We start from the raw sequence: 17031 nt of genomic DNA, 5'->3' as shown, positions 1-17031 counted from the left end.
CACAAACTCTGTAGAATGTGATCGATCATCGCTGATGTAAAAATCATACTCCCTCAAAATCTTCTTGTCATCCTCTGTACTTTTAGGTGAATGCATGAATGTTATGTAAACAAATATGGAAACCTGTCAAGAAGTATGATACTTTGCTTAAACCTCATTTTGTGGTTGTAGTGTGTAGTTCTCTACGAAGTCTACAACCCAAACAATGGTATGCAGTGGAAATGTATCCTTGCACAACTTGAATTACAAATCTAGCCATCAAGCTCTATGTGTATACCTTGCATACTCGTAAATAATCTTTTCACAAAAAATCTTCATGAACTCATATGCTAGAATCTTTTCAATGACTAAATCACATCTTTTTCTCTGTTTCCCATATTTTCGAGCATATGTCACTATCTTAAATTTTCTATAATCTACTATTTCATTTCTAATTGCATGTGTATTATCCATATGTTGAAAAGTTGATAAAAGTTGCAAAGAACCACAAAATAAGCATGTAACATCCAAGCATGATGTCTTGTAAAATTGTTGGCCATCCCCTATTTCACATAAAATGTTTGATATGAATTTCCTTGAAGATCTAGGTGGCTCATTCATGTCACAATCCTGTAAAACAAATTTAGAATGCAAAAACACACATATATGCTTAAAAAAATTAAAATGGTTAGAAAATTCAATATGTATCCTACAACATCAAGTTGTGTGTGTGTGATTTATCTTGACATAAAAAGGTTTACCCATCTCAAAAAATCTTGACTTATTCAAATTTGAGGATACATACCAATAAATTTTGTAAAAAATTGTGTCAAAGCTGAGTCCAAAAAATGTTTTGCATGTGGGTCATGATTTTGGCTACCAATTCTCCTTTTACAAAATCTCTTTGATTAGGGGAAACATGTGTGTTATTTTTCCAAAAATCTTTGATCAATGGCTTCAAAGCTTCACTACTTTCTTTATCCTTTCGCGGTAGTCTATTGCTAAATGTCCATAACTCATTTTTTGTTGGATCTTCCAATCTCTCATGCCTTAGCATGGCTCTCCTTAATACCTCTGCCAATTTTTAATGTTTTTCTTGTCTTTCTCATGAGTCGAGCTTTCTTTATTTGGTTACTTACTATTGTCAATATAAGTACTTGTTTTGTGATATTACTATCTTTGTGTGTGATTTACAACCCACTTTGTCATAAGCACTCATTAGATTTTTTACAATTCTTTTTTCATTTGAATCATCCATCATTCTTAGCCCAAGAATCTTCATGATAGGCCTAAATTTCAAATTTCTCATCATTTCAACAAATAACTTGCATTGACGTATAATTCTTCAAAAAATAATCTCCACATACAATTAACTTTTCTTTGACAAGTGTGCTTGTTAATCTTGTTAGGCATTGATTTCAAAATATTAGTATCAATATCAATCAAATATTTTGGTCTTCTAAAATGAATTCTAGAAGGTGTTAGTATCTCTTCCATTCCCTCAACATTTTGAACATCAACATAAGGTTGAGTGTATTGCATACCTTGAACCGAAGATGATGTGCCTTGGCAATAAGATGCAAAAGATGGCATATCACCTACATGATGTGTTGATGTTTTGTCTTCAACATGACATGATGGAGTGTGTACATCGTCGGATCTACAAATTAGTGTCTCTTCAACATGAGAGGATGATATGACTTCAACATTGGAAAATGGTGTAGCTTCACAATTCAATTATCTTCTTGAGCATAATAGTCTCATTATTTCTCTTTGTCTTTCCAATTCTTCTTCTTTGTTTCTTTGTATCAGTGGTACTTGATCCTCTTTGAAAGTCAATTCTTCATTATTGCTTTGCAATTTCCTTTGTTCACATAGTAGTTTCATTTTATCTCTTTTAATTGCCAAATCTCTCTCCCTATCTTCATTTGTTTGAGTTTTTGTTTTCTTTCTTAGCATGATGATGATTTCTACATGTCAAATTATTCAAACATTTGAATTACTTACAATGTGTAAATTACAAATCATTCAAATACATATAAAAATTTACAATTATTTGAATGAATACACAATATATATCAAACAACTTGTCAAATTTCTAACCATTTAGAAATAACATTTCATTCAAACATATAAATTTCAAAGAATTCACTATATATTGAACAACATGTTAAATTATAATCAAATATGTATCTATATATCAACAAAAAATATTTAAAAAGGATTGTACTAACCTCTTTTATACAAAGAGTATTCAAAAAGTCTTCAAATCATGTATCCAATGATTGAATTTAGTGTTTGCTAGCTTCAAAAAGTCTTCAAGTAGTGTTTGCTATGTTGAAACCCTTGTTTTTTGTTTGAACAACAGAATGCACAATAGACCAAAAGCAGAGAATGGATGAAATGGGACCCAAACTTATTTTTTTACTATTTTTGGGTGATTTGACATAGTGCATAAGCAAGCGTGTACAACCTATAAAGTGTGTACACACTATGTCAAAACACATCTCTCCCTATCCTACCATCCCCCATCTTGTATACTCTCTCTCTCCTCTCCCATCCCATACTCTCTCTCAGCCTCTCTCTCCTTTCCCATCCCCAACTCTCTCTCTCACTCTCCCTCTCTCACTCCCTCTCCCATCACCTAATCTCTCTCACTCTCCCTCTCCTGCTCCCTCTCCCATTGCCTACTCTCTCTCTCCCATCCCCTACTCTCTCTCCCCTCCCATCCCCTACTCTCTCTATCTCACACACTCCCATCACCCCCTCTCTCTTGGGCTACTCTCTCTCTCTCCCGTTTCCCATCCCCTATTCTCTCTTGCTCTCCCTTTTCCACTGCTTACTCTCTCTCCCTCTCCCATCACCTACTCTCTCTCACCCTCTCTCCTCTCCCATTCCCTACTCTCTAGATCTCTCATAGACACTCCCATCCCTCACTCTCTCTCTCTCTCTCTCTCTCCCTCTACTACTCCCTCTCCCACTACCTACTATCTATCTCTCTCTCTCTCTCTCCCTCTCTACTCTCTCTCACACTCTCTCCCATCCCCTACTCTCTCTCTCTCTCTCTCTCTCTCTCTCTCTCTCTCTCTCTCTCCCATCTCATTCTCTCTTCCACCTCCTACTCTCTCTCACACTCTCTCCTATCCCCTACTCTCTCTCTTACACACAATCCCATCCCACCTCTCTCTCCCTCTCCCACTCCCTCTCCCACCACCTAGTCTCTCTCTCCCATCCGCTACTCTCTCTCTCTCTACTATCTCTCCCCTCTCCCACCACCTACTCTCTCTCGCTCTCACTCGCTCCCTTTCCCTCTCATTCTCTCCCTCTCTACTCTCTCTGCCACCCCCTACTCTCTCACATTTTCACACTCTCTCCCATCCCCTACTCTCTCTCTCTCACACACACACACATGCACGCGCGCGCATTTTTGTCCCCCCTCTCTCTCCCTCTCCAACTCCCTCTCCCTTCACCTACTCTCTCTCTCCCATCCCGTACACTCTCTTGAGCTACTCTCTCTCTCCCCACTCTCCCATTCCCTACTCTCTCTTTCACACACATGCACTCCCATCCTCCTCTCTCTCACTCTCCCTCTCCCACTCTATCTCCCACCACCTACTCTCTCTCTCTCCCCCATCCCCTACTCTCAATCTCTCTCTTCCATATTGTACTCTCTCTCCCCATCCCCTACTCTCAATCTCTCTCTCCCACCATGTACTCTCTTTTCTACCCCTTCTCTCTCTCTCTCTCTCTCTCTCTCTCTCTCCCTCTCCCTCCCTACTCTCTCTCCCCTCTCCCATCCCCCACTCTCTCTCTCTCTCTCTCTCCCCCCTCCCATCTCCTACTCTCTCTCTCTCTCTCCCTCTCCCACCACCTACTCTCTCTCACCCTCTCTCCTCTCCCATCCCCTACTCTCACTCTCTCTATTATCCCCCTACTCTCTCTAACACTCTCTCCCATACCCTACTCTCACTCCCTCTCCCATCCCATTCTCTCTCTACCACCTCCTACTTTCTCTCACACTCTCCCACCCCCTACTCTCTCTCTTACACACACTCCCATCCTCCCCTCTCTCCCTCTCCTACTCCCTCTCCCACTACCTAGTCTCTCTCTCCCATCCACTACTATCTCTCCCCTCTCCCACTGCCTACTCTCTCTCTCTCTCTCTCTCACTCTCTCTCTCTCTCTCCCTCTCTACTCTCTCTTTGCCACCCCCTATTCTCTCTCACATTTTCACACTCTCTCTCATCCCCTACTCTCTCTCTCCTCTCTCTCCCATTCCCTACTCTCTCTCTCTTTCACACACACATGCACTCCCATCCTCCTCCCTCTCTCTCTCCCTCTCCCACTTCATCTCCCACTACCTACTCTCTCTCTCTCCCATCCCCTACTCTCAATCTCTCTCTCTCCCATCCTATACTCTCTCTATCCCACCTTGTACTTTCTGTGCCACCCCTATTCTCTCTCACACTTCCTCTCTCTCCCATCCCCTACTCTCTCTCTCTCTTACACACATTCCCATTCCCCCTCTCTCTCCCTCTCCCACTCCCTCTCCCACTACCTACTCTCTCTCTCTCTCCCATCCGCTACTTTATCTCTCTTACACACACTCCCATTCCCCCTCTCTCTCCCACTACCTACTATCTCTCTCACTCTCTCCCTCTCTACTCTCTCTATCCCATCCCCTAATCTCTCTCTTACACTCCCATCCCCCCTCTCTCTCCCTCTCCCACTATCTACTATCATTCTCTCCCATTCCCTACTCTCTCTCTCTCTCTCTCTCTCTCTCTCTCTCTCTCTCTCTCTCTCTCTCTCTCTCTCTCTCTCTCTCTCCCCTATCCCATTCCCTACTCTCTTTCTTTCACACACACACACCCATCCCTCTATTCTATCTCTCACTCACTCTCCCTCTCTCACTCCCTACTACTCTCTCTCTCTTTGTCTCTCTCTCTCTCTCTCACTCTCATTCTCACTCTCTCCCTCTCTACTCTCTCTCTACCACCCCCTATTCTCTCACATTTTCACACTCTCCCATCCCCTACTCTCTCTCTCGCTCTCTCTCTCTCTCTCTCTCTCTCACACACACACACACAAATTTCCATCTCCCCTCTCTCCTTCTCCCACTGCCTACTCTCTCTCTCTCTCCCTCCCCCTCTCACATTTCCTACTCTCTCTTTCAAACACATGCACTCCCATCCTCCTCTCTCTTGCTCTCTCTATCCCACTCTGTCTCCCACTACTTACTCCCTCTCTCCCCCATCCCCTACTCTCAATCTCTCTCTCCCATCCTATACTCTCTCTCTCCCCATCTCCTAATCTCAATCTCTCTCTCCCATCCTATACTCTCTCTACCACCCCTACTCTCTCTTACACTTCCTCTCTCTCCCATCTCATACTCTCTCTCTCACTTACACACATTCCCATTCCCACCCTCTCTCTCCCTCTCCCACTACCTACTCTCTCTCTCCCATCCCCTACTCTCTCTCCCCTCTCCCATATCCTACTCTCTCTCTCTCACACACACACCACAAACTCCCATCCCCCCTTCTCTCTCCTCTCTCATCCCCTACTCTCTAGATCTCTCACACACACTCCCATCCCCCCTCTCTTCTTCTCCCACTCTCTCTTCCACCACCTACTATATCTCTCTCATTCTCTCCCTCTCTACATTCTCTCCCTTAACCTCTACTCTCTCTCTCTCTTTCCTCTCCCATCCCCTACTTTCTCTCTTTGCCACCCCTACTCTCTCTCACACTCTTAAACTCTCTACCATGCCCTACTCTCTCTCTCTCTCACACACTCCCATCCTCTTCTCTCTCTCACTCCCTCTTCCACTACCTAATATGTCTCTGCCATCCTGTACTCTCTCTGTCACCCTTACTCACTCTCTCATAGTTCCTCTATCTCCCATCCCCTACTCTTAATATCTCTCCCCCATCCAATACTCTCTCTTTGCCACTCCTACTCTCTTTCACAATTCCTCTCTCTCCCATCCTGTACTCTCTCTACCACCCCTACTCTCTCTCACTTCCTCTCTCTCCCATCCCCTACTCCCTCTCTCCCCTCTCCCATCCCCTATTTTCTCTCTATCTCTCTCTCATGCACACACACACATAGCCATCTCCCCTTTCTCTTTCTCTTTCTTTGCATCTCTTCTTCCTTCTCTATGCACTAATTAGGTCTCAATAGTGTGTGTGCACTACAGTGTGCACATGCTATTGAGACCCAAATTCAAAAGCTTTAAATAGTGTGTGCACGCTATAACGCATACACGCTATTTAATGCTTTGCATTAAAACCAAGCCTAAGGCTTGGTTTTTCCTTGGAGATCCAACCTAGAGGTTTGGAGTTTATAAATAGGCCTGAGACGTGTTTTTCTACAAACATACAAAAAATGATTAATTTTTCTTGTGTTCTCTCCTTCAGGATTCCTCGTGGTTGGGCATCGATAAGATCAGGTTACATGACATTGTAGGTCTCTGTGTTAGCTATATAACCATATAATTTATTTTTAATTTGAACTATTTCAAGTCTTTCATCTATAATTTCTTTTGAATGTATGTCCATCTTTTGTCAAAAATCCACCATGTACTAATTGGGCTATAGATTTTAGCTCATTCATCGAATTTTGCAACAACTTAGTTTTTTAGAAACTAGACTCCATTCTACACACTTTGAAAACAAAAATGTTTCAATTTTATATTAGTTTTTAATTATTTCTAGGGGGAACACACATATATTTCATGTTTTTGGGATGTTTATAGTTAAAAAATTCATTAAAAAATACATAAATAAAATTACCCAAAAAATCTAGGATAAACTACACAGTGTTAAGTAACTTTTGACTAGAGCAACTAAAGAATTTCAAAAAAAAAGTTAACATTTTAGGAGGGCCACACTTTGTATTGTGTTATTTTTTTTGGAATAAATAGTACCACTTTCTATGGCCCCCTTTTTTGAGGACCTAAAACTAAACCATTTTGGAAAAAAATTAGTAGTTTAGAAACTAGATTCAAAGGACTATGATTTTTGTTTTTGTCATATCTTAAAATTTTGAGCGTAACTATCTTCAAATTCTTGTTCAAGTTTAGAAATTGTTGATTTCAAGAAAAAGGTGTCCACGTATACACCCCTTTTGGCACCACAATTTGGTGCACTTACCCTAATAAAAATCACTTTTTCAATACTTATTCACTTTTTGAGTGAATAGTTGATTAGGGTAAATAGCCAACTATAGCAGCTAGACTTTGAATTGACCCAAATGAAAATAGGTGATTCTCCATAATGGAAATTCACATAAGGAAAAGTTGCCAAAATTCAAATCTAAAAATATTTAAAACTCGAAAACCCAAAATCACAGAAAATCACTTAACACTTTCATGACAGAGTGAACCTCTAAATGCATAGACACACTCATTGGTCTAATCACATAATGCATATGAGTTTAGATTTACTAATTACTGAAAGGTTTTAATTTAAAATTATTAAATAAGGATACGTCAACCATATAGGGATGACATTGGTAAAATATGAATAGCTAAATCACTATCTCCATGTGCCACTGCTAAGGATATAAATCCTGCACACTAAAATGCATAATCAAGTACAATTGCATATAATATCATAGCCAAAGAAAGATGTATTAAATACCTAATTAATCCATTTACATCACTCACATTTGTAGAAAGCATAAAAATACAAGACTAAAGTAAATAACCATAATATAACATTCTATCTCATAATATAATCAACAATATGTGCAATAAACCATATAACTAGATATCCTTATACATCCATTGTCATCTCAAAAGAGCATCAACATGCAAATATGATAAACTAAACAATATAGTAGTAACGCATCTATGGTACTAAATCAAAGAATACATTTGACCCTCAAGTCATCTCAAAATACAAATAACAATAAGAGTATCAAGTATCTCTCAGATCAAAATAAACAAGGTACAAATTGCAAAAATGAGAGGCACTACACAGAGGCTTAAACATCCTGAACACTATCAGGTGTCATGGATCAAAGATGAGCATAAGATATTGGTAAGTGAGCAATGTATTATGAAGTTCAAAATTGGATATTACTTTGATGAAGTTTTGTGTGATATTATGCCCATGGATTGTTGTCATATTTTGTTGGGTAAAGCTTGGCAATATGGTACATATGTTGTGCATGATGGAAGATTGAATCAATATACTATTTGGATAAATGGGAAGTAAAAAATATTGTTGTCTTTGATTGAAACTCTAGATGAGGTAAGTTGTATTGCAATAAAAGTTTGCATGGTTAATGGAAAGCAATTTCAAAAGGAAGTAAAGAAGAATCAAGTTAGTTTTTCTATATTTCCTAGAGGACCAAGTATTGGTGGTAATGACCGAGCAACAAAAGTTGGTAATGATAGAGTGACAATAGATAGTGGTAGTTGAGTACAAGAAGAAATTTTAGAATTGTTGAATGAGTATAAGGACATTCTTGTTGATGATATTTTTGTTGGTTTACCTCTAGTTAGAAGTAGAATTCATTGTATGGATCTGATTCTAGGAGGTAGTCTACCAAACAGAGCACAATATAGATTGACACCTATAGAGAATGAAAAACTTAACAAATAAGTGGATGAGTTGTTACAAAAAGGTTTGATAAGAGAAATTTTGAGTCCATGTGTTGTACCTACTATATTAGCACCTAAAAAGAATAGAGAATGGAGAATGTGTACTAATTCCAGAGCTATTAACAAAATCATAGTGAAATATAGGTTTCTTATGCTAAGGATGGATGACATAATGGATTTTTTGAGTGGAACAAAGTATTTTACCAAGATTGATTTGAAGAGTTGCTATAATCATATTAGAATCAAAGAAGGTGATGAATGGAAGACTACTTTGAAGACAAAAGATGGTTTGTATGAATGGTTTGTTATGCCTTTGGTTTGACTAATGCACCTAGTACTTTCATGAGGTTGATGAATGAAGTTCTAAAAATATTCTTGGGTAAGTTTGTGATTATTTATTTGAATGATATTTTGATATTTAGTAAGATTAAGGAATAACATCTTGAGCATATTAGACAAGTATTGTAGAGGTTGAAAGAGGAAAAGTTGCTAATTAATCTAAAAAAGTGTTGTTTTATGTAAGAGGAGATTGTGTATTTGGGATTTGTGATTTCAGCTAATGGATTGAAGATGGATCCTAAGAAAGTTAAAGAAATTTTAGAGTGTCCTACACTTGAGAATGTGGTTGAGGTAAGATCATTTCATGATTTGGCTAGTTATTACAAAAAAATTATAATGAATTCCAGTTTTGTTTGTAATGCTATGACTGAGAGAATGAAGGGAGATAAAAGGAATTCAAGTGGACACACAAAGCTGATAAGAGTTTTGAGACTTTGAAACTAAAGGTTGTTGAGTTACCTGTATTGGCTTTACCTAATTTCAACAATGCATTTCAAGTTGAAAATGATGCAAGTGGTAATGCAATAGGAGTTATATTAGTCAAGAATTTAAACCTATTGCTTTCTTTATTGAGAAGTTGAATGATGCTAAAAGGAAGTATTATGTGTATGACCAAGAATTTTATGCTATTATTCAAGCTTTGAAGAAGTGGAGACTTTATTTGATTCCTAAGGAGTTTGTGTTGTATTTTGACCATAAAGCTTTAAAATACTTGGGAAGTCAACATAAATTGAATCAAAGACATATGAAGTTAGTTACATATTTGTAGAATTTTACATTTGTAATTAAGCACAAGAGTGGAGTTACTAACAGAGTTGCTAATGCATTGAGTAGAAGATGTTCTTTGTTGACTAAAATAAAGGTTGAAGTTCTTGATTTTGATGAAATGAAAGATTTTTATGATGCTGATCTTGATTTTTCTAAGGCATGGAGAGACTACAAATCACCAATTCTGAGAAAATCACATAAGTAAGTATGTTGAGTGTTTCATTCAAGAAGGTATGTTGTTCAAAGGTATTCAGTTGTGTATTCCTAGAAGTTCTATGAGGTTGAATCTAATTAAGGAAAAGCATAGTGGTGGATTGAATGGACATTCTGGAATTGATAAGACATCGAGTCTAGTGAAAGAGAAGTATTATTGATGACAAATGTATAAGGATATTCAAAAATTTGTAAAGAGTTATGGAGTTTTTCATGTTGTAAAAGGAGTGAGTCAAAGTACTGGTTTGTATACACCTATTACTATTCCTGAAAAACCTTGGAGTGACATTAGTATGGATTTTGTTCTTGGATTACCTAAGATAGTGAAGGTGTCTAACCCCATATTTTTTGTAGTGGACATATTTTCTAAGATGACTCATTTCATACCATGTAAGAAGACATCAAATGTTGAGCATATTGCTGAACTTTTCTTTAAAGAGATTGTGAGATTGCATGGATTGCCAAGAAGAATTATTTTTGACAAAGATAATGAGTTTTTTGGTTATTTTTGAAAGACTTTGTGGAAGAAGATGGGTGTTGAGTTGAATTTTAATTCTACATTCCATCTGCAGATAGATGGATAGTCAAAGGTTGTGAATAGAAGCTTGGATAATTTTCTAAGATGTTTAATTGGAAATAAGTCACGTAATTGGGAGATGGTATTCTATGAATAGGAGTATAGGGAAGACACTTTTTGAGATTTTTACTCAAATGAAGCCTAGAGTAGTATCAAATTTGATAGATAATGCTAGTGAAGAAAAGGGAAGTGCTTCAAAAGAATAATTTGTTGATTTTATGAAATCTTTACATAAGGTAGTGAAGTTGAGGATCGAACAAATTAGTCAGAAGTATAAGGAGAATGCTAAGTAGTCTAGGAGACATCATGATTTTCAAGTTGGTAACAAGGTGATGGTTCATCTAAAGAAAGGAAAAAAATTTATTGGAACATACAGTAAGCTAAAGATGAAGAAGTTTGGACCTTGTAAGATCTTGAAGAAGTTTGAAAGTGGAAACGTTTATGAAAGTGAGTTACCTGATGACATGGATATATCTCCTATATTCAATGTTGCTAATTTATACAAGTATCATGAGTTAGATGATGAAGTTATTATATTAGAGGACTATCCTAAGAAGTATATTGAAAAAGTTTAACAGATGTTGGATCAAAGAGTTGGTAAGAGCACAAGGGCCAAATATTATTATGAATATTAGGTGAAGTGGAAGAACAAACCTATGGAAGATGCTTCATGGATTTCTCAATCTGAGTTGGATTTAGCTCAAGTTGTGACATCTCAATGATTTAGGAGAATAATTTCTTCAAACCCTAGTTTTCTAATGTAGGAGCATCTTGGGTTGCACTGTTATCGTGCATGTTTTCAGTTTTTACCTTGCTGCTGAAGCTGTGTTTTGTTGTAACTATTTTTTCTTGTTTTTGGGTGCTTGTTGTAGACTATGTAACTAATATTTTATAATGAATGAGAGAATTTTATTTTTAGAGATTGAAGAGGGCCTAGATTTTTTCCATTTTCCAAAGTTTCAAGTTATAATTCCTTATAATATGGGAGATATGGAAATTCTCCCATAGTATCAATTTTTGACAATTTTGTGTGATAGTTTTCTATGCTTGACTTTCGAGATGGATGAAGACTTATCCTTGATGAATCAGCCTTTTCACACTTAAAGGATTGTAGAGGACCTTAATTAATACTCGTAGTTTGAAGTTTAATTTCTAAATCAATCGAAGCTAGGAGATATTGTGATTTTTCTTAGACATCAATTTTTGGACATTTAATTGTTGATGCAAGCCAACTTGTAAATCGTCAAGTATTTAATGTTAGGTTTATTTTCATGATCCATATTTTATATTTTTTGAGAGCCAACTTGTGGATTCTCTATGTTCTAGAATAATCTATAAGTCATTTTGGCTAGTATAAATAGAGTGTTTAAGCTTAGAGCTAGACCAATTTTTAGAGTTGATTGGAAAGTAGAACTGGAAATTGAAAATTTGATGCTAGATCTTAGATCATGAATGTATTTTGTATTTGGTTGTAACCTAGAAGACCTTATAGTTGGGAATCTATGATGATATTTCTGTGAATCAATAAAGAATATTGTTATCTCTCTATGGTGTTGTTCTCTTTTGTGTTTTCTTTCATTCTGTTAACTCTTGCATGGTGGTTTAGGTAGTTGCGTGTGTCATTTGGCCTTAGTTATTCCCAACCTCCCTACCTCATTAATTAAGATTTCATCATTAGAGAAGATAGAATATATTTTAGCATTCTTTCCCCTATTTCCAAAAACCTTTCCCAAAGTTCCTCTCTTCTCTAAACCCTTTCTCTCCTCCTTATAATCACTATCTTGTTATGAATCACTCTCCTTTTCCTTCCTTTTCTTCTTAGAAGAGCTTCCAAGATCACCTTTCTTTCTCTTCTTTAAATCCACCTCATCCTCTATTTCCTCATCATAATCCTCCTTAGAATCACTACCCTCAGTCTCATAATCAAGTGATTTCTTACTCTGCGTAGGCCTATCCACCTTTTTTGACTTCAGAATGTTCATTATTAAAACCATTAACCCCTCGTGGTAGGCGTGATCTCCCTTAGGATCATTTTGAAAGGAAAGAATAGAATTACCTAGAGATTGTCTAAGGTAAAAAGGAAAATTTATCCTAACCCAATGCCTAAAATGGTTAACCAACATGAAATGGTGGTTGTATATCTTAGTGAAACAACCATATAAGGTAAGATATTCAACAACCACAAACATAACTAATCTCCCAGGGTGTTGTTGGTTAATAGATTTGTTCCTTTACCTTTTATGAAATTATGACTCTTAATGCCCAAATTATGAACAATATCTATTCGTGTTGAAAAGCCATCTTATGGTTACCATCTTTTGTCTAAATTGGTAGGTATAGCTCCCTATATGAATAATCTTCAATGAATTATGTTTGTTTCTACTTATCTAAATCAGGGTATGCTCTTAACTTGAGAGCAGGAGAGGCAAACCAAATTAAGCATAATCTATAACTTAATTCAAGCAAGAAAAATTTCTCAATATCAAAACAGATTTATGTATCCACACTTCTTACGAATTCATAAATCCATCTGTGCAAGACTAAAATAAGTTGAAATATAAATCTGAACTACAACTGATGAATCGAGAAAACTAACAGAACCCTTTCATCAAATGAAATATAACAATACTTATTACATCCATTTGAATTCCAGAAAATAGGGGAAATGAATCTTTTTTATTTCTTAGTTCTTTGTAATGCAAAAAGGAAATACTAACAATTTTGTAGTACTTACTAGAACGGAAAATGATTCAAACAAAGTGCCATTCAATTGTCTCTGCAACAGATAGTACTTCACACCAAAATTTGTTGATCTTTGATTAATCATTCAATTTCATACATATAGGTTTTGAGAGATGACCATTACAATGGGAATTTCAATCGGTTCATCTTCTGAATATGACACTTGGCTAGATGCCAGTTTGTTGGATTTCAAAAATTTACAAAAATTTGCAACATTTACATCAGAAAATAGAAAGAGAGTATTAAATAAGTCATTTAGACTTCTTTCCCTTTTCAATTTTTTCCCTATATGTTCTGGCAGCCACTATAATTGGGATCATCTCCTCATGACTAGGCACATGTACATTGGTGAATCTTAAGAGCTACTTTTAATGCTCCCAAGTTAACTCTTTATTGCACCCAGCTGGCTTGTTAACTCTCTAGCTGCCACATGCACGCATCCACTTAGTGCTTGCAACTCTACCACTCTATTTTGACTGCTTGAAGTCATCCCAGATAGGTTACTCAAGTATGTGGAGAAATTATTTTTCATTACATCTATCTCAATGAGAGCCTTTCCTTGCCCACTGCTTTGTGAGTCAGTGTGTAATCCTTTCATGAGCTCAAATGCTCTGTCTTGGATCTTCTTCACCTTTTCCTTTGTTTCCTTAAGTCCTTCCTCTACCTCTTGAATCATCTCCTTATTGAATTGCATGTTTTGAAGCCATTCGAAGAGAGGCTCAGTTTCCTTCTTCAAAATCTTTGCTTTAACTACCTCTTTTTCCTTCATTTGGATGATCATATTTAGAAGAGAAATGAATTCATCACACCTTGCCTTTTCTACGGCCAAAGTGTTGTGATTGGAAGTGATATTATCCTTCTCAATTTCTAACTGAACAATAACATTCCCAATTTGATCAATCAGAACAGCTCCATCTGTACTAAGCTTGTCAATCCATTCTTTTCCAATCTAACTAGAATGCCTATCTTTCTGGAGCTATGATATGAAGGCTTGTACCTCTTCTGCTGAAGGATTTTCAGTGGTAGGCACACTAGTGATAGTTGCTAATGGAACAACTAATTTCCAGATGAATCTTCTCAACTCCTCTATTTTTGCTTTCATTCTGACCTTAGATGACTTGAGATCCTCCAGTTGCTCTTCTATCACCTCATTACTCGATTTCCATAGGCCTACTTTTGTATCATGTCTAGCTTCCCTAAGGTCAATTGAGTGCAGAGTGAAATCTTCTGGCCTCATATCTTCAATTCTCCCCACCTTTTTTGGTTTGGCTATCTCCATAGTTAGGTGCCCTATTTCTGGATCTCATCCCAATATTGACAAGGTCTTCTTCTTTTTAGTTTTTGCTAAGGTAGATCCTGAGTGAACTGCTTGAGAAACAACATCCTTTGAAGGAAAATTTTCATCTTTTCTTTTCCTCTTCTTCTCCAAAGTATCCTCAAGCCAAGACTCTGTATTAATCACTTTGGAGGCTATTTCGAGCGATTCAATGTTGAACATTTTTTTCTTTACTGGAGTCATTGTTGTTGTAGCTACAGAAAAGGGGGTCTTTGGATCTCGAGAAAGGAGCTAAGATGAACCTAGAGCTTTCTCTTCTTCTTGAGCTTTTTAGGCAGTTTCATCAAACTCAGTGGATTCGCTACTACTACTTTTATCATCTTCAATTTCTATTATATGAATAGGAGAACCAGCAAGCCTAAGAACATGAGCACTTACGGATGGAGTAGGGCTATGACGAGGGGGGTGAGATAGGAGCAACATGAAGAGATGGAGTTGGAGAAGCTTGAGGAGATGGGGAAGAATAGCATGTGGAGGTGATACTAGAGTGGGAGATCCATCTTTTTGTTCCTTAGTTTCTTTTTCAGCTTCAGCCTGAGTTTTGATTACTGGTAGTGATCCCCCTTCATAGGTTGGGGTTATTGGAAATTTCTTCTTTAGGGGTTGATCACCTCCATCTGCAAATTCAGCTAGAGCTTGAGCAGTTGTGGCAGTAGCACCGGGAATGGCACTTTAAGTGGAAGTTGTGGTAGCTGCGGATGTTGAAGCTTGAGTAGTTTTACTCCTACTCTGGCCTTTCTTAGCTATCCATTCAACCCACTTCCCAGTCCTTTTGATTATTCTTTCCATCATGACATCGAAATATTCTACTATGTCAACATATGGTTCAAAACTTATGGGAGTATTCCTCAACTTAGTCAAATATGTATTGTTGTACATATTTTGACCATCATCTTCTAGTCCCTCCACATCTAAATTTATACCATATGTCTTTACCTAATCAATTGTAAATCTGGCAAAGGCATGATCTTGACTCTTTAGTTCATTCTTACAATCTTCCCAATAATCTTCCATGGTTGTTACATGTTTGATTACGCTTCCAACTTGAAGCACATCTCTGGCATATCCGTTAGGATCAAACAAGGGCCTTACTACTTCATACTCTTCCAATATGTATTTACTCTCAAATTCTTTGAGTGTATTCTTTGCATCTAATCTGGTTTTGCAACTATATGCTCCAACTTTATAGGGAATTCATACCCTTTCTTCTTCAGGCTGGTCTTCAACACGTTCACTTGTACTGCTTGCCTCACGATTTCCATGAGCACGATCATATCATCTGGGTACCTGGGCAACTTCAATGGGAACCCATCGAACACTGCAAGATGCAAATAAGAAAATGATGAAGACTAAATAAAATAACTACCAAATTGACCAATGGTCACCATCGCTCCTAGATTGAATGTCTATTCTAGACACCCTTGGAGCTCCCTGCAAATCCTCATGGTGAATGCATCATTTACTCAGGTGTATTCTGCATAACTATTCTGTAATTGCAAGCATGGGTGAAACTCATAGCTTTTTACATTATCAAGAAAATTCTCAATTCTAGGGAGTTCCAGCCACAATTGAATAGAATCCAACATGTATATCAAGAAATAGGACATATAAAATGAATTATAAAACTTGGCTACATTGAGAGCCCTAGAAAGATGCTCACTGACCTCATATGCCCAGTCAATATACTATGTGTCCGAGCAAATAACTTGCACCAAAAAGAAGTACTGCTCTACAAAATTAAAAGCTTCTACCTCACCTTTGAGTCAATGCAATAGAACCAAAATGTCAACAATTTTTGGTTTGAGGTCCGTGCCAAAAAGAGTTTTAGGGACTTTACTCTTAGCTCATGATCTTCCTCCTCCAAACCATCTTCTTCAAAGAGTACTTGAACATGGCTCCACTCATCATTAAAAAAGAGAACTCCTCTCATTCTGGAATCCACAAGCAATTCACTATGACTTGGCGATCAATTGAAATCAACACCATTTGATCGGGCAATAGAATTTTCTTTGTATCTGGGTTGTAATGATGGATGCATTCCAAAATCAACTTCGAGGCTTGTACTGCCACAGGAAACCCAGCTACTTCCACTAATCCACTTCCTTGAAGTTTCTCTATTATGGGATGGATTGGCTCTACTCTCAATCTCCTTTGAAAATTTTCCATATCATAATAATGGAGTGAAGTATCTATGATAGTCGACCATGCTAACTTAATTCTACCCAATACATCAAAGCCCACAAATCTTGTTGCCATTTTATTTAATGTATGATAGCAACAGTTCAAACAATTGCAATTGATATAAGGAGAAAACTTTGTAACTCAAAAATTACTTGAAATCACTATTTAGTATAACAGTATAATAGTGAAACGGGAGTTTGAAAATCTATTACTTCCCTTTTATAAAATAACCCTAGATTTGCCCATTGAATTTCATAAATCGTGCCACATGAGCAAAATTAA

The sequence above is a fragment of the Cupressus sempervirens genome, chromosome 1, assembly GCF_028749045.1.
Source record: "Cupressus sempervirens isolate cs-2001-9-10 chromosome 1, ASM2874904v1, whole genome shotgun sequence".
NCBI classification, from domain to species: domain Eukaryota; kingdom Viridiplantae; phylum Streptophyta; class Pinopsida; order Cupressales; family Cupressaceae; genus Cupressus; species Cupressus sempervirens.
This window is presented reverse-complemented; position numbering follows the sequence as displayed.